Source organism: Leptodactylus fuscus, chromosome 2 (assembly GCF_031893055.1).
Source record: "Leptodactylus fuscus isolate aLepFus1 chromosome 2, aLepFus1.hap2, whole genome shotgun sequence".
NCBI classification, from domain to species: Eukaryota; Metazoa; Chordata; class Amphibia; order Anura; family Leptodactylidae; genus Leptodactylus; species Leptodactylus fuscus.
Window position 1 is genome coordinate 80514688 of NC_134266.1, and position 24150 is coordinate 80538837.

At 41.2% G+C, this 24150-nt stretch overlaps 1 protein-coding gene across 2 annotated transcripts in view; it reads right to left on the reverse strand.

Annotated features, from left to right (window-relative positions):
* RHOC (ras homolog family member C) overlaps positions 1-18765 on the reverse strand; it is a 39937-nt gene extending 21172 nt beyond the window's left edge. For both annotated transcript variants that reach the window (XM_075264069.1, XM_075264068.1), the window contains exon 1: positions 18611-18765. The gene's annotated coding sequence lies outside the window, so the exon portion shown is untranslated. The remainder of the gene's footprint in view (positions 1-18610) is intronic.
* Between the last annotated feature and the right edge of the window lie 5385 nt (positions 18766-24150).

Below are 24150 nucleotides of genomic sequence, written 5' to 3' on the forward strand. Positions count from 1 at the left end.
TTGCGGGAAAGTGGATGTGGTTAAGCTGTGAAACTGATTTATATCAGATTTCTCAAATGCAAATTTTTTTTTTTAAAAAGGAGATACCTTGGCCGTAAGGTAAGAGCATAGAAAGCAGAGAAATATCTCAGGACAGAATTGTTGAAATTAAAGATTCACAACAAAGTTTGCCAAATTTGCCACAAAATATAGCCAATTGGGCCACTCATGATAGCATACCTCCCATTATAGATGGTAAGGGATCTTATATAATGACTATTGTTCACAACAAACCTTTAAAAGGGGCTCCATCATTGGGAAAAGTCATTTTTAACTAAGCACATACATGCATAGCCTTTACAAATGTTATTTCACACATACCTTTTGCATGTAAATTGTCTCAGTGGCTTTTGAATGAGCCAGTTTTTATTCATATGCCAATTAGCTTCCAGCCGGCACAGGAAGTTCCCAGCAGTACTCATCTCTGGTATTCTCTCCTCCTATCTCTGTGTGCAAACAGGAAGCAGGAAGTCAGCAGCAGCAGCCTGTGCTGTACACATACATAGGAAGCAATAGGCAGAGGGTGCACAATGAGACTTCCGAGGTGCACAGAGAGGCTAATTAGCATATGAATACTGCACAAGTGGCTATTTTCTCGTGGCCTCTGGGCATACGCAGTCTGCTCTGCCCAAGGTCCGAGGCCTAGAAGTTACAAGCCACCGCCAGAAGAAGAGTCTGAAGATGATGCTGCTGAAGAAGATGGAGGCGGCGCTGGAGAGAGCTCTCTCGCAGCATTGGGGACACCCCCAGTGCTGTCTGAGCGCTGGAGCCCGCCCCCAGTGCTGCGAGATAGCTCATTTGCATACCGACAAGAACCGGGATTGTAGGCGAACGGCGGCACGGAGAAGACAACGAAAGGTAGGAGACAAATAGCCTTTCTTACGGCTATTCCAAAGTGGTATCTAGAAAAAAAATAGTGTGTGAATGATAGGATCCCTTTACGTGATCATAAGCATGATGAAGATGTTTGGAGCAAACAATACGCAAGGAAAGGGAGGAAGAGTGTAAGGAAAAAAAAAAAAAAAAAAAGTAACAAGACATGTATCTGATGGAAAAATTTTTTTTACTTTTAAATAAAAAAAACAAAAAAACACAACAACCTTGTTTTCCCATAATTGCCCCGATTATTGGCCCCTAAGTTTCACTATAGATATTAGACTTTTGTTAATACAGTTGAAGTGATCTGCCAACTGTGAAATATTCATTAATCTACCCGAGTTAACCCCTTTCTTTCCATGTTGCAGCATGGAAAATGAAACACGACAGCCACCATTTTCTTGGAGACACCAATGGTTGTCAAAGCAGAGCCGAAGTACTGTATGTAAATAGAAGCTGTAATAACCCAGTTCTCCATTTTACTTATGGTACTGATTTAGGCAAATGTTTTACTCATTCAGATCTAAAATAAAACTTTACATTTTGGTAACAGGAAGCCAGGATGATGCCAAGTGTTCAACATGCCAACTATAGAACGACAAATATACATATAGCCTTCATCTAAATCCAAACAAATTGCATCCTATAAGTCATTCTTCTACAAGCCAGAATGGATAGTCAATCCGCAAGAACGTAACGTCTGCTCTGATAGACTTCAGCCAACCATGGATGGCCATTCATATGAACAGGTCATACATTTCTGGCACAAGTTGGCTGGCCCTTTGCTTCTTTGGGCAAAATCAGTTATTTGTTCTGAGAAAGGAAATTAAGCTTTTTTTTCACTGAACAAAAAACACTGTTGTGTTGCCTTGTGCAATATCTATTGGACAGAGAAACAAAATTTCCAGAGTTTAGGTGTAACTACACAACAGAATATAACTTGGACAATTTCTCCTGTATAAGAAGCGAGCCATTCACCATCAATAGTGACTTATGGCTTTCTTCTTTGCTAGCGATACATTATGTGCGTTTTAGCATTCAACAGGAATGTGCTGAAGAATGAAGGGGCTACACAATGCTCTGTATAATCTTTATCAAGGAGACCATCAGGGCAAACTATGCCAAGTTTCCATAGTAACCTTCTGACAAGCGCCAATGAAGCGTAGAAGGCCCAAGTCTACCATCTGCATGACTGTTACATTAGAGTCATCGCTGACTATAACACCCTGTATCAACAATGAGGGTGAAGTCTTCCTCAACATGGATAGATGTGGATTTCTTGGCCACAATTCTGACTTATGTTATTGACTGTGGCAGCGTTCCATTCCCATTTTGTAAATCTTCATGTTATCTTTACAGTACGTGGTGTTCACAGGTGTGAGAAACCCACAGCTATTTCAATAAGAGAAGATATCGATATCCAGGAAGCATGTTCAGACTACATCGGAATATATTTCAGGCTTACTTTACAGTAGTACACCTGAATATTATAGATCACAGCACAACTACAATGTGTAATACTGGACGACACTACATCTGATATGCAAATGTACAACAGAAACTCATGGCTGCCTCATTACTGCCATGCCTCCTCACAGGTTGTGTGTGGTATTGCAGTTCATGCACATTTTGGTTTCAAGAATCTAATATATTTACTAAATACCATACTGAACAGCAAATACAGCCTACAATTATATAGAGACGTCACAAGTAGCAGAAATAGCCAAGTTCAGGAAAACTCCCACACCTGGCGCAACAACAATGCTATATTGTCAGTATGTGCTCGATTTACACACAGTACAATTCATGTTTTACTTTTTCCTCCCTATTCAGGAAGGTCGTACTGTTTTGTACACAGTCAAAGCTGAATCATTTCCAGCAAAAGAACTGCCAAATTGTTTCATGGAGGGGTAACCGGAATATCTACTCCGAGTGTGCGCTTCCTGAATGGGGGCTATACAGGGGGATTTCCATACTCCCATCCCTCTCATCCTGCTTCATACAAAACAAAAGTCCACAATTCTCTGACCTACAAAACCTCAAGAGGGTGGGGTGATGGGAGGTAAAACACAAAATGAACAATGTCCTACAATAAGAACATTAGTCATCACTATGAATGAAGCAAACACCGCACAAACTTTATGCTATAGGAAGTGGGGTCATTGTGTCATTATTAAAATATTGCATAATTCATTCACATCTGATATGCAGGATACAAAGGAACTGCAGAGGAAAACAGCAACTTTAGGGCAAAATCTTTATCAAGCACGGGCAGGTATGGAGAACCAGAGAGGAGACCAATAGTTCTTCTGCATGGTTTTGTGTTCTATCCAGACAAGAAGGTTATAGTATGCTGTAAACGTCCATGAAAACAAAGCACTTACATGCACCAGCTTGCATTAGGAATGAAGAATGCATGCTTTGTGAGAAGAGAATGTAGGTCAGATAATTGGAAGAACATTATTTTGGTTACCTTGTGGATGTAAAAGCAGCTTCACTGAAAGTAAAAGGTGTGTACCTCTATTCAGAGAGGAACGCAGCTCCCTTCCAAGCAGTGAAAAGCAATACTTAGTAATGGCAATGCAGCACTACAAAGCAGAATAGCCAGAGTGGTCACCTAAACATGTGATTGGTTAACAAGAAATAGGAACATTGGAAATACAAAAGGAAGTGCTTATACTTTTCCCTTCTGCTCAGGCCACTCCAGGCTTTGGCTAAACACACACAAAAATAAAATAAAACAAATGCAGCTTTTCTGCAATGTAGAACTTCCTAATTGTAAAAACCATTTCAAAAAACGCCAAGCGGTTTTCCCCTCCCGTAAAGTGAATGGGCTGCAAAAAACGCACAGAAAAAAAAAAGCGCTTTTTTCGCCTCCCATTTACTGCTGAAAACAGGAAATAACGGCCACTTTGAGGCTAAAGATTTTTTTGTTCCCTTTTTTTGAGCCAAAGCCAGGAGTGGATTGAGCAGAAGGTAGACGTATAAGAGCTTCCTATACATCTCCCATTCCTTTTGTAGCCATTCTTGGCTTTGGCTCAAAAACTGCAACAAAATCTGCAACAACAAAAAAGCTGCAATTCCGCAACATGGGGCCTTAGCCTGAGAACGTGTCAGTAGTATAAACATACAAAAATCACCTGCAGGTCTATCTAGCCCATATGAATCACAGCAGCTAAAACTTATAAAAGTTCATCCCATACAGCTAACCAACAATAGACAGTCCAAAATCTTCAGAAGTTATATCTTATGTATAGGCACAAAACTATCAGAATGTTTTTAAATTTAGACTTTAGCTACATTGAAACAATAAAAGTTGGTTTGTGAAGGTGTGTATAGCTTTTAGAGGGCTCAAACTTCCATGCTCCTCCAGGTTACCAATTCAATATGGATATTTATCCCTAGAAATGTTCACAAAAACATGAGGTTAAAAGGGGTTATGTGAAAAGAGACATTTCTTCTCACTCCATTTAATTCATAGGTGTGTGGCAGAGTGCCTTAAAGATGTTGTCCAATTTTTTAAAAAAAAATATGCCAGGGGGAAGTGAAAAACCAAAAAAAAAAAAACAAAAAAAACAAACAAAATCATACTGACTTATCCTGGGCGCTCCAGTATCCTCTCAGTGGGGTCTGGTCATGTGATCGCTGAGACCAATCAGCGGAGCTCAGGAAGAGACCCGTGAGAAGAAGCACCAGACCAAACTGGGAGGACACCAGAGCCACAGTGATATTGCATATCCTTTGCTGAGACCACGGATTGGCCTCAGTATTCATATGTGGCTGGGACTTCCGCCACATGTCTGTATGGGACAGAAGACCAGACTGCAGGGAGCCACTGGAGCACTGTGGAAAGGAGAGTATGCAGTGAAGAAAATAAAAATTCATACTCTCCTTTCCACGGTGTCCCACTGCCTCCCTGCGTTGTCCAGTCTTTACAATCACATGCTGATGTATGGCTGAAGTCCCAGCCACACATGACTGCTGAGTCCAATCGGCGACCTTAGCGAAGGGCATGTGATGTCACTACCTGTGACATCATGAGTCTCTGCCCGAGGCCTGCCAAGGCCCATCAGCAGCATCCGTGACGTCATAGTCAGTCAACAGTTTTTCTTTGAGAAGACGCTGGAGAAGAAGGAACGGAACATGTCAGAATGACACCGGAGCATCAGGGACAGTTGAGTATTTTTTTTTTTAAACTTTTCTTTAGCTCCCCCAGTTGTCAAGACATAAAAAAAAAAAAAAAAAAAAAAATACATGGGACAACCTCTTTAAATCTCTGTGTTCTGCTACTCTATTCCTGGGCAATCACTGTTGTTATTTTTGGTGCCCGATATACTATTAAGACTCTTTACTGTCAGGAGGGCGGAGTTATGCAGGAGCAGAAAAAGGGTTGTGATTCTGAGTAATAGTTGAGGAGGGGTTATCATTAACCTATGCAACCGACTTCCTGAACCCTACACACTTGCTCGGCCACCACTCCTCACCTACACTAGCCTGCCAGCAATAACCTTTCCAACAGTCCCATATAAATGAATGGAGCAGTGGTGAGCATGACCATCAAACCAATCCTTGTGATCACTACAGGTACCAGCAGTTGGACCTCCAGCAATTAAAGACTTATTGCGCATCCACATGATGGGGATAAGGGCCTGTAGTGGGAAACAAGCGTTTACAGGGAACATAAATCAACACACATTTCTAATATAAACTTACAAACTCAATACAAAAGTGAAAAATTAATCCAATTTTTTAATAAAGAAGGAAAAAAAAAAAAAAGTATTGCCATTATGGTTGCTTATTCACATTCAGTTGAATAATAGCCCCCGTGGAATTGGATTTTAGGCTAGCGAAGAATGTAAGTCCTAGCATGGATTCATAGCAGGTACCTAAAATGTTGAAAGAACTGGATTTACATAACTGGATCAATGCCCAAGCTAAAGTAAGCATTTACCAACCACAGCAAATGAGGCCCACACGCCTTTCCTTTCCCTTGCAGAAGCATGTAATTGTCTAACTGCGTTTCAAAGTGAAGCCGCAATCCTATTTATTTCAACCACTTTGTACAAAAGGAATATGCCTAAATTTTAGATTACATCTGAAGGGTGCACAAGAGCAAGGAGGAGGCCAACCTTCTTAGGTCTTCGCCCAGCCATAAAGGAAATAAAAAATTAAAAAAAAAAAAAATCCTACACCTTTCTATGTGAATACTAGGAACCAGCATATAAAGTGTGGAATACCAATAAAACTAGCATAAGTTTACATACATCAGTCAGATAAATGTCATTCTTTACTGAGGCGGAAAGGACGTTCTGGAGAAATATTATAGGTATGACAGTAGGCAAATTTTTGTCTTTATTTTCTTTCCATAGACATTTTCTAAAAGTAAATGGGGCGGAGCTGCAATATCAGATACATTTCATTCCCAATAGTAGCACAGTTTCTGAAACAAACCAAAAAAAAAAGTGGCAGAAATATTGGTTTGTTGCAAAACTTGGCATGCAGTTCTGTCTCCGTGTCGGAGACCAAGCCTATAATAATTTACGAGTCTTACCACAAGAGGATGTAAAATTGCTTTACCAACTGCACTATATAAAGGCCATCAGAGGCTACTTTTGGGTAGTATACCTTTTGACAAAAGTTGTTAATTCATTTGAAATACATTTTGCCCAGCTTCCAAGGCTTTTAGAGAAGGAACAACACCAACAGAGAAGCAGGATGGATTTTTTTGATGAACTGCCTGCCACGTAGGTTGTTCTGAATGTTAGGAGCAGTGCATATGTGAGGGCACGTATACATGGAGAACAGATTCTGGATGCCGCAGACAGACCGCAGTATAGTGGATCTCTTAATCAACTGACAAACATATGCAGCTCTTGTGCACCATCCACACATAGGTGGCATATTATACACTCTTGTCTATGCCTGGTCCATTTCAGGCACTTAGCAGAAGGAAATTTGATGTCACAATGCCCATCACTTCTTCTCCCACTGATAACTAGCTACCATAGCTTTCGTTTGCAATGGTGTCATGAAGGAGAAATCAGATATGGACGGCAACTGTATTAACAAATCCAGGTTCTGTTTGGGATCAAACAATGGATGAGATCAGTTATGGAGAGCTTGTGGTGAGCGCTTTTATTGAGCTCCTTCATTGGAGCAACAGATGATCTGGGGAGTCACCCCTAGTAGTAATCCAAGGGAAAAGCTCAGCGATACATGCAGGTCATCCTTCAGCCATATACTTGGTTTCTTGCGGTAGGGCTTCCAACTGGCATTTTTCAGCAGGAGAAGGATTATCTGCCCACTTCTTTAGTCCGATTTATTGCCAATCGAACATTTATGAGATCAGCTTCAATAATCTACAACTAAGCAGGATCTACAAGCCAACTGCAACATCTGTGAGCATTCGTGCTGCAGGATACCATATGGAACCTGTATACCACCAGTGCCCAACCACATCTCGTCTTGTATCCTCTGAATTGTACAATTTTTTCCAATAAACTTCTCCGTTCACCCTAATATCAGTCTAATCACTTCCATATAATCACACATATCCTTTGATTCCAATAACTCCTTTTTGGTGCATTATTTTTCATCAATTAATGCATTTACGAGAGACCAAGCTTAATATAGAAAAGATTATGATACCATTTTAAAATATAGCATAGATTTGCACCTGATAGAAAGAACTATGTTGAATGGTCTTGGAAGGGCTTGTTGGTTGTTATGGAAACTTCTTGAGCTGGCTCTTAAATTTGTGAGTCACCTTCAGGATTTGACTAACAGCAGATGAATGTAGTCATATAGGAAAAAATATATATTTTTGTTTATGTCTTTAGGGAAATCAGAGCAGATTGCAAAACCAAAGAGCCTTCAGCACTACAGCATGCTGCCTTCATATGGTACTCTATTGTGCCATAGAAACACTGCTTCATGCAGGGAAACTACTGCCCATCTGAAATTGGGCACATACTAAAAGGTACAGTGTAAGCCTATATATATTACACCAAAAACACACAAAAATATTCTGATGTGTTTATGAGTTATCATACAACCAAAATAATGTATGGAGTAGATTTGTAATAACGTTCTGTAGACTAAAAAGTCTTCTCTTTAATGATCTTCCATCTATGAAGGACCTTTCTTTGAAGTAAATTTTCCAGGGTGATTTTTTTTTTTTTTTTTTTTTGATCACTTGATGTTATTAAACATGTATGGGCAGTCTGAACACTGACCAATATGGACTAAAGCCCACTTCACATCTGTGTTCGGATCATTCCTTTACCCTCTTCTACATGAAAAACGCGGAGAGAAAAGCGATGCAAGCAGCACATCTTTCATGTGGAAACAGAGCAGAAAGCACAGACTGCATTATAGTCTATGGGGTCTGCGGGTTTCCTAAGGTAACCACTTTTTTATGCAGATTAGGTTTCCATTTGTAGGTTCCCCAAGCGGACTTGCCGAACAGAAACCCACGCGCAGATGTGAACTAGGCCTTATTAGTATATGGTTGCAGCTGCAAAACAATCATTAAAAAATTGCTCATTCAATGGTGGTTCAACCATCAATCTTATTTTTATTTCAAGTGTAGGTTATTGATGACAACTCACAATTGTAACTCATATGTTCTCACTAATAGGAACAAAGCACAACAGAAGCTCAGCAGAGTAAGGCCTCGTTCACATCTGCATTGGTATTCTGTCCGGGGAAGTCCACATGAGGACCCCACCGAGCGTAATACCAAACGCAACTGCAAGCGCTGTGCCAGTGAAAGCACACAGACCCCATAGACTATAATGGGAACCATGACCTTGTCGCTAGATCTCCACAGGGATCATGCGGACAGGAAAGTAGTTCACAAGCTATGATTCGTGCGAGCAGCGAGCGGCAAGCACACGGACCCCATTATAGCACTTGCGTTCAGTATTCCGTTTGGGGGTCCCCATGTGGACTCCCCAAATGGAGTACCAAACGCAGATGTGAACGAAAGGCAAGAGGAAATGAAAACCTGCGACTGGCAAAAGCCCACATGTAATAGTCATTAGAAACATACCATCAACGTGGCACATGGGGTGGATTTTATCATATCCTACAATCCAGAATTGTGATGTAAAACAAATTATTTTAATACTAGATTTATAGATTAAATTTATCATACATTAGGCAACCTTTGGCTCAAATTATGCCAACATAGACTCCAGGTCCCATCATTCAATGGGATCCTTTGCTATACAGTGTTGCATTAAGGGCCATTTGTTCTGGGTGAGACCACCTATGTGTGAATGATATCCAATTGGGCATGTTATTTTTTTTTTCCTGCCAGATATTGTATAAAATCAGAGATGTATCAAGTGCAAACCTTAGACAAATGAGTGCCAAGTTACAGCTCTGCATACGGAGTGATAAAATATGTGCAAGTTCAGTCTGAACTGGATTTAGGATCAAATTTGGTAAATCCAAACCTGCCGTACAATGGACAGAAGCTGTCAGTGTCTAAAACAGATGTATGACAGTCTCACCAAGATTCTGGAGCATTTTTCACAGCAAATCTGCCTTCATGCGTCTGTGAAACTAATCTATTACGAGAAACTGCTCGCTTCAGTTTGTAGTCCATGAATGAAATTAATTCAGGTTTCTGTCAAAATATTTAATATCTTCATTTAATTCATGGACTCAATTAAACAGTTTCCAATTACAACCTTATGTTTTCTAACAAACAAGATGTGGTCTCCACCTGCCGAAGCAGCGGCACTCTAAGCACAACGTCATGTTCTTAACAGTATTCTGAACATTCACAAACCGCAAATTGGGGCAGGGTCAACCACATGAGAACTACTGGATCAGTCAGTGAGGCGAGGGCGCACATCAATCATTCTTTTGATGTTACTACTTGAAGTTTCTTTCGTATTTATTTTTATAGGGTTCTCAATCTTGGTAAACCCAAGTCCCATAGCATAGGGAGAAGTCAAGCTGAACTGTTTCTGACCCCATGAAGAGAAGATTTGGCATACTTTCACTGGATTTTCTCCTTTTTACATACATTCCACAGGGTTTATATATACATATTAGATTAGAAGTGCACAGGGTTGTTTTGTGCTACTGGAATTAGGGCTTTCTAGTGTACAATTCTGAGCGTCTGGATTTTTTACGAATGGCGGAGAGGGAATATACCGGTCATACGATGTTGTGGTGTTTTTCTGCTGCTTATATTTTTCATTTTGCGAGAACAAATTACTTTAAAGAATTTTGATAGTAAAACTCGGAGCTAGATTTATTTAGCCGAGACAAAGATTCAGTCTGCTGCCCTAGCCCTGTATCTAAATACTCTAGCTTGTGATTGCCGGCACCCAGGGGACATGCCCAGCAATACTAGAGGTTTCATACTCTTCCTCATAGAAGGCCTTACATGGATTCTGTAGGGCGAATTTGTAAAGTCACTGCCTGACCACATTATTTGCACTCAAAGTTTACATTTAGGCAGTGACACAGAAGAGATCACAGAAGAGAGTGCTCAGTCTCTACTAGGTGGAATCGAGGCAGAATATGTATTATATTACCATTCATTACAAGTGCCTTTTATGCTGAGTGAATCTAAATTGTAATGAATTCAAGTTATTCATGCATGTTTGCACCATTCATTGAGCAGATGATAATAGAAATTCATTTAGCTTTATTAAATAACTCATTTTTATACTGTTCAAAGGGTTCCAATAAAAACACAAGAAAATACGGTACTAATTCTATACAGATGTTACTATTGTTGTAGGCAAACTCATTGGTGTACCGAGACTTAGATAAATAAGATTTCTCACTCAATATACGGTACATTAACAAGTTAAATGGAAATTATAATAAATGTTTACTAATGAATGTTACTTTCTATGAATCTGAACCGACCAGTACTCCGAAGCAAAAGGAAACTAAAGTTTGAAACCTTCTGCTTTATGCAATGTATTCATTCTTAGGAGCCAAACTAATGTACTAAATGAAATCAGTAGAAGCTTAGCATGGTTGCAGTTCAAAGGTTACTCGGAAGGTGTGCAGTGGATTTTATTACTCATTTCTATTTTTAACTCTTATGACTCAAAGCAGATCCCTCTACTGAGGGATTTCCTCATGTAGAACCAAGGGGACTAAGAATAGACAGAGGCAAGTTGGTGGTTGATCAACCATTCAACGATTGTAGGAATGATCATCTTAATAGTCATTTCTGAGAAGCAGCCATGCACATTGTGGCCCATATGGCTTGTTTTAGTTGTTTAGAATGACCAAACATATTTGGTGACAAGTAAAGATTGAACCTTCCTGGGAGCCAGGGCTGTGGAGTCCAAACCAATTTTTGGTAGAGTCAGAGTAGGGGAAAAAATTGCCGACATCAGCTTCAAAATAGAATTATTAATACTATAATTAAATTAGGCACATAGTTCATTTACATATTTACTTTCATAGAAACTCAGCTACTAGCTTTTTAATGATTTAGAAGATTTTTACTGATAGCTGACCATGGTTACCAGCAATTTATGAAGGAGTCAGAGTTGGGCTGGGGAAAAAAAAAAAAAAGCAGGTAGGTTTGGGAACATTTTGACAACATCCTTTCAAAGGAAACATTGTTAATGGAAGAAAGATATTATAGGAGTTGTCCAGGAATTATTGATTAATTTACCTTGTCAGGCGGAATGAATTTGATGGACCAGAGGGTTCTGGCGACATCATGTTATAAACAGCTTTCAGCTCCCTGGTGTTGCTCCATGCCCACCCCTTCCCTGATCTCATAGGTAATTTACCTGTGCTATAGAGGCTGTCTAACCATAGAAAAGTAATCCTCCATAGCTAAGGTAATTAATTGCCTGTGAGATCGGGGAAGGAGTGGACAGAGCCAAAGAAAGAATCGAACGCTGATCACATGATTCGGGAACGTGACATCACCGGAGCCTCCTGGTCCATCAACAACATTCCACCAGACCTGGTAAGTGAAAATACTCCCTGAACAACCCTTTTAAGAGATACCATAGAAATTTTGTCACAATTGACCTACACATACATGCGCACTTGGAAGAATGCACTGTGCTGCTGCCAGACCATCCAATATCCTGAGCCTGTTTTCACCTGACATTGTCTATTGTGGGAAAGGACAGGTTCAGCTGACATTAACTTAATGCGTATGGTCAGCAGGAGAACAAAAGATCTTTCATTTGACTATAGGACAAACGTTTCAGACATGCAGTTTTACTCCAGGAGCATTCATTATGGTTTAATAGTATTGTAGTGTAATATCTAACTTCTTAAAGTGTTATTCCCATTTTGACATTTATGACTATGTAATTGGTATGCTTGATAGATGCCAGTCTTGCTTCTAAAATCTACTTTTACAATGTCTGTAAAGCGCTGTGGAATATGATGGCCCTATACAATTAAGCATAATAAATAAATATTGAAAACAGGGCCCAGTTTATGGCCGCAAGGGCAGGGGTCTTAGTATTCACTTACATGGAGGTTCTGAAAATAGCCAGAGCTGCCTGTTATTAGAAGACAGCTATGTTACAATCCATCCACAAATATGAATCTATGTATGTATTTCTATATATACAGTATAGGGCAGGTTCACACCTGCGCCCGGTCTCCACTTTACAGCGAAACCGGACACAAAGTTGGACATGCAGGACTTTGTGTCCGGTTTAAAAAAAAATAAAAATGTTTTCACCAAGGAGACCACAAGACGCTCACAGCCGCTCACGGGCAGACACTGAATGCTGGGTTTCCGTCTCCTGTTGGCAGAACACGGAAATCCACAAAGCGGAGATCGTGTGCTGGTGTGAACCCGCCCATATATGTATGCATTACTAACGTGTGGATGTGCTGTACAAAACTACTTTAATTAAATTGTTAGTCAGCGCTATACCATTCTGTTCTGCCTGTGCAGGCTACAAAGTTATGAATTCTATGCCAAACACCCATCTATCCTAAGAGCAAATTATAATATTTCTTTAGCTTTTGCTTCCTGAACGCCTTATTGGCTATGAACAAAGGTTATAGGTAGATCTATGAGACATCTAGTTTTCCAGAACTTTCTTGCAAAATTACAGTCTTCATTGTGGATATCACTAAAAATGTGATTAGTAAAATGTCAATAATCAGTAAATAATATGGCAGTAAATCTGGATCAATGGATTACGTGGGGCATTCAGGACATGCTTGTGCTCTGTGTTGTAGAACTATAAATACACAAATGGAAAGGTTAAAGTCAAACTTCCTCACCACTCACACTATGGCAAACCCACACGCCCCATTTCTAGGATTTGCTTTGACTTAGTAGGGCTTGCAGTTACACATTCCTTTATAAGGTTTGCTGAAGCTAGGAGATGCAAGGCTAGAATACAGCTATGTAGGGGAAGGAAAGGTGGTAAAGCAAAGGCCATGGGTAGTTGGTGCCATGGAGAACCAACAAGCCCTTTTTTTTTTTTCTCAATTCTAATGCAATACCAGTCCATGAAGAGGCTGGTTCTGTAGGGTAACTATTCCCTGCATCCAATTTAAAAAAAAAAAAAAAAAAAAAAAAAAAAACAAAACACAACAGAAATTGTTCCCCCTGCTGGGGAGAGCCAAATAGGAAGAAAATGTGTGAAAGACTAGAGAGAAAGGAAAGGGAGGAAAGAATATCAAGAGACTATGAATGGGTGTGGGGGACCAGAGGGAAGTCCAGATTCATAACTTCATAGTCCCCACGCAGCCTCTGGACTCAATGTAATTTGAATTATTTATAGTCAGAAGAATATAGTACCCAAAGAATAGGACCCAGTTATGCCCAGTCTTTTGAGAATAACCATATCTGTCACACAACTTAGCCATCAGATCTTCCATCAGTCACATACATCTCCAACGCTAAGGAGCCACTGTTGCAGACAGTTCCTGTACATCTCTATAGGGCTGGTATGCTGGCCCTGGCTGCATTGACTAGATAGCGCACTACCAATATGAAATAGGATTTCTATGGGATACCACTCAGATGGAGGAAGAAGGCCAGCATAAAATGTAGAGTCCGCAAATGAAGCGGGATTTCTCCATACGTCCCTCCACCAACAAACCTTTCTGCCTTGATCAAGGATTTTAGATACAGGGGTGGGACAGCAACCTTCAAGATATAGTTCAATAAGTCAGATTGGGTATAATTGTCTGATTGGTAAGGGTCTAACTACTAACAAGACCTTGTCAATTCTATGAGACTGCTTGAGATAGCCAAGTGCTATTCTTTTCTTTAGTCCCATAGAGTTGACTAGAGCAGCAGAGCAATCATAAAAGGCATCATGGGACCCCCTACCTCCACCATTTTTGTGATGGGTGGAAGTCCCTCTACCAATCAGCCAATTGTCCATAACATGGATAGAAGCTAACTTGCGGTAACAGAAATACACCTTTAGTCTTTTTTTCTTGGGTAAAGGAAAGCCTAGCTATGACCCTGTATGACAATATGCTGAGGTCAGACCTAAGAGAGAACTTTGCTATACATCGAGAAGAAGGTGTGGTAGTCAACTAGGACAACTCTGCTCTATACGTCTGGACGAACCAGATAAACTGCCTCTACCTCATGATCATGACTAGTAATAACCTACAAACATGACAACTTTAAAAATCAAATCTACCAGGAAGACATTGAAGCAAATAAATACAGTTTCTAAGTTCTTTCTTAGGTTGGCCATAAAGTAGCTAAGTTTTGTCCGACAGCTATCTCACCCAATCCCCCATACACATGCATATTCGACCAAGAAGTGCATGTGTACGGAATGGGACAGAGGTGGTAAGGAGTCTGGCAGTGGCTCATCTCCCCAAAGACAGAAAAATCAGGCGGCTAAAATCTTAAACATCTGTTGGTCCATTCTCCCCACCACACAGCGGGTCAGCATCTTTGGCCACCAATCTCATAACATGTACTTAATCTGGCACTATAATTGGTAAATAAATTTACAAATACTAAAACAACTAATAAATAATGTTTGCTTTTGATCAAAATCAATAAAAAAACAAAACAAAAAAACAGGCCATTTGTTTAGAATGGAATAAAGCTCACTAGTATCATTCAATTTGTAGCATTCACTAAGTTTTAAGACCCAACACTAGTACAAAAATAAGTCAAATGCTAGTATTTTAGGGTGTAAAACACAGCTTGTTCTACATACACTATGTACTGTTATAAGTGAATAAACAAGCAAACATTTGCTGACTTTTAATTCATATTTTTGACTCCTTGTGGCAAACCTTGTGAAAGCCACTGTGCACTGATCACACAGCAGAGATCAAGGCTCACATTGAAACGCCAAGACAGTCACAAGACATTCCCCAGCAAAGCATATGAAATGGTAGAAAAGTTGTGAGATGAATGTTGTTCATGGACGATCATAACAAATACATGTTACTCCATAGAGACCCAATTATTGAAGTCTTTTGTTCCAGAGCGTCAGTGGGTTAGAGTTACTATTGATGCATATTTTAATTAGTGTCACGTCTGACAGTCATGCAAGTGGGTTTATTCGGGAAGAAATGATATGTCTAAGGTAACCACATAGGTAATCATTTAGGACTATCGCCTCTGCCACACAAACACCCTATAAAAGGACTCATCCACTTCTAAAGATCAAAAACTGTGCTAGGAAGCAGCTAAATGTGGTGCAGCCCCCCTGCCACCTAATCATCAATATCTAATCGGTTAGGGCATTTGGTGTTGGAGCCCCACCAATCAGCTGCTCATAGCATATGAAACAGAGAATGGGTCAGGATACTGTGTAGTGGCCGGGCCAGGATACTGCAGCTTCGCTACCTTTCAAGTAAATAGGCTCTGCGGCTTGGATCACCTTCAATTTATTACTGATGAGTTTCCATTAGGGAAAAAAAAAAAAAAAAAAAAAACCTTTATTGCTGAAAAGGCAACTGTATGGAATAGCAGTGGAATAACATGTAGAGATTTGAAATATTCAGGTACTACCACAGATGCATTAGTTCCCATGTAGACCATGGCCTTCATCACCGTGACCTTGGCTCAGTTTTAAGAAGGGTATTTATGCCATCAACTTGCCACACAATTTCCTAAATTTAGTACTCATATAAAAGAACATCCTTCTCTGGACATATCTGTAATAAAGTGGCTACCAGACTTCAGAATTTGGAAGTGTTGCAGCATGGAAGCCATGAAAATGACACCAACTCAAAGGAAAATGACAAAAACTGTAGTCACAAATATGAGCAATAGTAATAATGGTCTCCATTGTCAGTGTAAAGAAACTGACACACCATTCCATAATCTGTATATAGATCACATTCTCCAGGTAAATCTCCACCTGGGACAACATTAAGTCTTCCTGAGTCTCCAGGAAAGATTTTAATATACCATAAGGAATTTAGTAAATTATATATCAAAAACAAAACCTAGAAGCATTATGTAACCATGCATGTGCTAGAAGAACAGAAAAACCTTGTACATTATCATTACTGAGGCCAAGACTGCAGAGTCCTAGGTATTAAAGGGATCCTATCATACAAACATATTTTTTTCTTAGTAACACGTTGGAATAGCCATAAGAAAGGCTATTCTTCTCCGCCATGCCGTTCGCCTAAAATCCTGGTTCTTGTCACTATGCAAATTAGTTCACTCGCAGCACTGGGGTCGGGCCCCAGCGATCAAACAGCACTGGGGGCGTCCCCAATGCTGCCAGAGAACTCTCCAGTGCCGCCTCCATCTTTGTCAGCAGTGTCCTCTTCATCCTCTTCTTCCGGCGCAGGTTTCTGACTTCTAGGCCTTGGGCAGAGCAGACTGCGCATGCCCACAGGCCATGAGAAAATGGCTGCTTGCACAGTATTGTAAGTGGCCATTTTCTCGTGGCCTGTGGGTATGCGCAGTCTACTCTGCCCAAGGCCCGAGACCTAGAAGTCGTAAACCTGTGCCGGAAGAAGAGGCCGTTGCTGACAAAGATGGAGACGGCGCTGGAGAGAGTTCTCTGGCAGCATTGGGGACGCCCCCAGTGCTGTTTGATCGTTGGGGCCCGACCCCAGTGCTGCGAGTGAACTAATTTGCATACCGGCAAGAACCGGGATTTTAGGCAAACGGCAGGGCGGAGAAGACAACAAAAGGTAAGAGAAGAATAGCCTTTCTTAAGGCTATTCCGACGTGTTACTAAGGGAAAAAATTCTGTTTGTATGATAGGATCCCTTTAAGCTGGCCTTAGACTCTACATCTAGTAGATGTCCTTCCATTCACAGGTGTCTAGCAACACTTTACTCTCCTCATCCCATGTAGAACATATGTATGCTTAGCCAAACTGAGTATCCCTTGTGTATGGCCAGACTTATTATATAAGCATATTGACTAGCACTTATTCATAAGGTTTTCACACGCGGGGAAATGTACAGACAGTATGTACATAATCTACTCTTATTAAAGTCATCCAATAATATTATTAAGGAATATCAATATTCCATTCACTTTTCTACCCTTGGATATTATCAGGATTATACATTTTGTTGGCAAGGACCGTATAGTAGGTCAATAAAAACGTATAAATGAAACTTTGTGAAGATATTCTTTGAACCCATTAGAACATGTGGAGCTGAAATACCAGATTTCTGGGCTCAGAGATCACACAAGGTTATATGGCAGATCAGTGAAATCCTTTAAAAGTTTATCTCAAGGAGAACATATTCCGTACCCCCCAAAAACCCCACAGCATAACGTTTTGAATAGTGAATAGCAGTATGGTAAAGATATGAGAACACGTTCGAATGGTAATAAGGAGAAATAAAGAGGAAGCTTTCACCTTCTTACACCAATCTGTCCGCATCATTAACCATTAGAGGCGCAGACAATAATGAGGCCTAAGGTAGCAAAACTTATTTAAACTGGTTTCCATGGAAACTGAAAGAGAGCTTCCCAAGCCGATAGTCTCTATAGAAGAACTCACACCCTCATTCCTCCCCACTCCTTTACCACCCACTTCCCCGCCCCTCTGCCATCACCCTGGATGCCACCTCTATACAGGACACTCCTGTCCCTCTCTCCTCCACCACAAGGCAAACTGGTTTCATAAACACTGGTCTTTTCTACAAGGGTGTGTGTCACTCACAGTCCCCGCTCCAAAGTGTCACACATAGATCTGTACAACAGCAAGTTAACGTTTAGATAGATCAAAGGGAGCACAAGTACAATATAAAATTTAATACAGAATATATAGAAGAATTATATGTAATCCATTCCCAGAGCCACCGCTAAGTAACCATTAATAATTCACTGTTTACAAATATGTAGCTAGAAACAAATACATGGACATGTCTCACCAATGAAGCTTCTATTATTATTATTACATGGAGTGAGAGCTGCCCTGGATCTGCCGCACAGTGTACACAGACACACAATAACCTGTGGATACTCAGACAGCTACAACACAACAACCCAACATCCAACCTGCTGCTACTTCTCCATTAGAATAACACACAAGGGTTAGACCCAGGACTCTGGAACTTGTACAAAACACAATAAACTTTGCTACAGATCCAAAGCCCGAAAACAGCAGCACTGGCAATAAACAGCAGCAATGTCTCAGAAATGAGTGTTGTGTAGACTTGATCACCTCCTATAGAGGTGTGGTACGCGCCCCTCTGGCTGGACAGACACTTGGCAGACACCCCCTGATCTGGGATGACAGGGACCCCTCACCTTATTAAGACTCCAGCAGCTCTGGCTCCCCAGGAAGGATGAGATGTGTGCTGCTTGCCCGGCCAAGGACTGCAGTGTCTTGGGCTTGACTGTCTGAGCAGTGGAAGTGACAGGCAGCTCCCACTCCCTACTCTCTAGACTGCAGGCTTCACTGAAGGAAGGAGGGGCAGCTCTGTGCTAGAGGAAGAATTAAATCCTCCACCCCCTCAGGGTTCACCATGACATCATTGTCAAAGGATTGTGGGAGAGGAGGTTGAAAGGAAAAAAAAGGCAGCTAATTAACCTGTGTGGCGCTGGAAATGCTCCATTCGGTACTGCATGGTGTGCACAGCACTGAAACAACTTAACATGTACTCCTACAAGCAGTGACTGCATCCACATGTCTGAGGACTGCTTAAAGAACCGTGCATTTGTGAACTGTTATTTATGTCACTGACATAGTCCGCAGTGCTCCTGCCTACCGAGGCGCTCCCAGCCTTAATGTTATTAGAACGCAAACACGTACACTATGGTTTGGTTCACAGGTAGCAAAATGAGAAGCTTACGGAAGTCTAAAACATTATTTATTAGGATAATCTATTTCAAATAAAAATGATAACTTTGCGTTTCCTAAAAATTCCTTATTGTTCTGTTTTTACAGCTTCTAGCTCCACGCTAAATCTGGCCATACATCTTAGTTTTTTTGACAACTGTAATTGTTGGTAACTACAATTTCACCATTAATGCTGGCAATTAAATTACCCTGTAGACAGTTTCAGAAAAAAAAACAAACAAAAAAAAAAACAAATAGTTTGTGAAAATTGTCTGATGATGGGCCAAAATTGGTCAGTTAGGACATGTTTGCATTCCGCATGTGAACATTACGCGCAGCTAACTGCGATGGGATGCTGGTGCAGTGCACCAGCATTCTGTTGTGGCATTCCGCTACAGATTAGGCCCAAATGAATGGGCTTAATCCGGAGAGAGCTTCACGCCGTGGACGCCATGGCTGATTCAGTCGCAGAATCCGTGGCGAAAGGGTCATTTTTAGAGATGAGTGAACACTGTTCGGATCAGCCGAACCGAACAGCACGCTCCCATAGAAATAATTGGAAGCACCTGGCACATGTGCTTTGCCGGTGGCCGGTCGCTTAACCCCCCGCGTGCCGGCCGCTTCCATTCATTTCCATGGGAGTGTGCTGTGAGCGTGCTGTTCGGAACGGCTGTTCTGAACAGTGTTCGCTCATCTCTAGTCATTTTGCTTCTTGTTTCTGTTACTAACTAACGGAAAAAAGAAGTGAGGGGCTCCCATTGAAGGCGTTTTTTCAGGCAGATTTTGAGGCAGATTCCGCGTCAAAATCCGCTTGCAAAACTCTCGGGGTGAACAGACCCATACAGATAGTCCCCTGAAAATACTATTAACATGCAGATAGTGCCCCCTACAGTAATTAGTGTCACACAGTTTCCTTGGAAATATCAGTGCCCAGCAAATAGTGTCCTCCCACTTTGTAATAAAGCTCCCAGTGGCATATTAAGGGTGCGGTTATAGTAATCACTACTATGCCCTTGACTGTAAGCGGCCTATCTATAACATAAGAAAACACAAGTATAAATGGAACATGGTAATTGACAACTTAAGAGCTTCATTTTATGCTTCTGAATGCTTCCCTAATGTGCCCATTACTAACAGTGCACCCCAATTGTGACTATAGTTACCTTACTCACCCAAAAATCTTGGCCATTGTGAAAAAAAAAATAGAGAGAGGGAAAGTGTTTTAAAGACTTGACTTAAGATAGCACAGCTGCAAATTTATGTGCCTCAACTCCACCTGTGCCCCTTTGACTCTAGCTAGTCTATGTGCCCTCTCACAGTGGCCCCCTCATTGGCCCCCAAACAATATAATGCCCCCTCACTTTTTGGAACCATAAACTTTGCCCTGAGGCAACAATCAGCTATATCAGTGGCTGTTGATGCAGTTGATAATCAGGATGGAGATATTTGTGTCACCAGACAAGATCCAGGGCTTATGCCCTGAAATCTCTTGCCCTATTGACCCCACTGACCTGCCAGAGATAGCAGAGCTGAGATGTATCTCTGGTGTAGCAGAGCTCAGCACACATTCAGCTCTTATACATCTCTGGATGTAGTATAGCTCAGCGCACACTCAGTTCTGCTACATCTCTGGATGTAGTATAGCTCAGCGCACACTCAGATCTGCTACATCTCTGGATGTAGTAGAGCTCAGCGCACACTCAGCTCTGCTACATCTCGGGTGTAGCAGAGCTCAGCGCACACTCAGCTCTGCTACATCTTGGGCGTAAGTGGCGTAATACAGGTACAGAGCCCCAAAGAGCTGTTTCAGTAACATTCCCACCTAAATAAAGGTAATCCCTAGCTAACCCTGCCACTACATCTATCCCTGTCTCACAGTCACATAGTTCACAGTCTCATATGACCCGGATATTAAATCCACTATTCGTATAAATTGCAGGTCACCTGATTTAGCCAGCGCAGTTATTGGTGCAAAAAAAGAGCCAGGGAAGGTGGGAGGGGAATCAAATTTTTAATGTGTTTGCTTCGTGGTATTCGATTGTAATCGAATACCTCGAATGGCCTGATATTCGATCGAATATCAATTCGATCGAATGCCATTCACTCATCTCTAATTCATATGCTTGGGGTTTTTTTTAATAGTTAGAGGGAAATAAGTAGCTGTAGAATGAAGTGGAGCATTCCATTATTTTCTTCTATATTCATATGGAATCTGACAAAAACAAAAACTGCTATTTTTCCAGAGTCATGGTTTTATGGCTCAGTACAAAACAGAGCTTCTATATAGCTATTTACTGAGACTTCTGCAGTTAAATAACAGCTGCGCCTTCTATAAACAGGTAAGATGTATTTACAAGTGGCATGCTTTGGCTGAAAATGTGGAAAAAAGGATTCATTGGCCAAATATTCATTTGTACTCCATTTACATGAGGAGTGGCAGTGTCCGTACCTCGCTAAAATATGAGCTACACTGCTCAATGGAAGGTCAACTTTCCATGAGCCATAGTTGTTAGTCAACTAACTATGAGCAGAGAGGTTGCAAGGAAATGTTCAGCATAGACAGAGACATAGCTATGATTTCTAATAATTATTTTCCATATTAAGGGGCGTTCACACTTGGGCCGCTGTCCACCCGCTGTGATTCCGCAGAAATTGCAGGAAAAACAGCTTGAGGATGGTTTGCCGGTGGTCAGTTTATAACTAGAGATGAGCAAGTAGTATTCGATCGAGTAGGTATTCGATCGAATACTACGGTATTCGAAATATTCGTACTCGATCGAATACTACTCGCTATTCGAATGGAAAAATTTGATGCAGAACCAGCATTGATTGGCCGAATGCTATACAGTCGGCCAATCAACGCTGGTTCTTCTCCTACCTTTAGAAGTCTTCTCTGCGCAGCGTCCCCGCGGCGTCTTCCAGCACATGCCCACGCTACAGGTAAATGGCCGCTTTGACTGTAAGCGCCCATTTTCTTGTAGTGCGGGTATGCGCAGTCGGCTCTGCCCAGGCCCGATGCCTGGCAGAGTGAATTCAGAGCCGGAAGACGCCCCGGGGACGCTGCACGGAGAAGACTTCTCGGAGGATCCAGCCCGACCCTCACTCGTGGACTTGGTAAGTTCAATTTGATCGAATGTTGCCTACCCCTGAAACGAGCATTTTCCCCCCATAGACTATAATAGGATTCGATATTCGATTCGAGTAGTCGAATATTGAGGGACTTCTCGAAACGAATCTCGAGTATTTAACTACTCGCTCATCTCTATTTATAACCCATTCATTTCAATGGGCTTTTAAAGCAAACCGCCGTTGTCCACATACAGCCTCTCCGCCCTGAAACCAATTTTTTTGTATCTACACAAAGTCCTGCATGTCTGGCTTTGTGTCAATGCAAAAAAAGCGGTTTCACGGTGGAGAGGCTGCATACAGACACCGGCGGTTTGCTTTAAAAACCCATTCAAAGGGGGGCAGCACGGTGGCTCACTGGTTAGCACTGCAGCCTAGCTGCGCTGTAGTCCTGGGCTCAAACCTTGCCAGGAACAACATCTGCAAGGAGTTTGTATGTTCTCCCCGTGTTTGTGTGAATTTCCTCCCATTCTACAAAGACATACTGATAGAACGGAAAAAAAAAGTACATCGTGATCCCTATATGGGGCTCACAATCTACATTAAACAAAAAAACATTCAAAGGAATGGGTTTTTAAACTGACCACCAGCAAGCCGTCCCCAAACTGTTTTTCCTGCAATATCGGTGGAATCATGGCGGGTGGACAGCGGCACAAGTGTGAACACCCCCTAAATCTTATGTCACGTTTATTTTCCTTCGAAAAAGTGTAGGCAGCACTAACAGGGTTTCCGTTTATTGTAGACAGTGGTGATAAGATTATAAGGAGCCTTCATTTTTTCCATTGGCGCTTGTGTGAGAGTTCCTTATAATGATTGTAATGCTTATAGAACAACTCACCAAGAAATTTCCATATAAACATGCAACGAAACATCTGTACAGATCCAGTCATGTCTTATAATCTTTGCATGCTATTGGTATATCAGTACTGTAAAACACCATATACAGTAGCTCAAGAGCCTGGAACCTGCAGCATGCCAGCTATTGTGAATCCACAACTCCTGGCATGCCCGGACAGTGCAGTGATCTGGGCACACTGAGAGCTGTAGTTTCCCAACAGCTGGAGTGCCACACCTTGCTTTCCCCTGCCATAGATCATCAGATATATTAAGCTGTATTTCAGAAACATTATATACATATAAAGCCCAGTATCTGCTGTAACTGCACAAGGAAAACTCGCATTTCGGCAATTTAACTCCTTAGATTCTGCTGTCAATAATAATTGTGGCATCTAAGTAGCTAGACAGAGGGCATCATTATCCCCACCATAAATCAGGTTGTTGATGGCTTGTCATGGTAGTCAGGGGCCTAACAATGGTCCCCATGTCAGCCATCTTAAGTGCAACTACAAGTCACTATACAAATAATGCACAGCAACGCAGAAGTATGAGCAATGAGACTCATAGAAATGTAAGTCACCAAGTGGGACTAAAATAAAATTAAAAACAAGGCCAAGATTGCTGTTTTTAGTCATCTCCAAAACATTGTAATGAAATGTAATGATATAAATGTCATATCCTATAAAAGTATAAGGGTGTCATATCCCATAATGATTCAAATTATAGCCTTAACTCATCTTGCGAAAAACAAACCCTTATATGCCTCTGTACTCTAAGGGTCCATTCACACGGAGTAAACGCGTGCTCATTTTGGCAAAATACACATGTAAAAAAATACACGTGTAAAAAAATTCACGTGTAAAAATAAGACCACTTCAATGACATTTTTTTAAACGTCTAAAAAAAACACATCAAAATACACGTCAAAATACACGTGTAAAATGTCATTGAGTCTTATTTTTACACGTGTATTCTTTATATGTGTATTTTGCCAAAATACACGCACGTTTACTCCGTGTGAACGGGCCCGAAGTCTTAAGAGCCC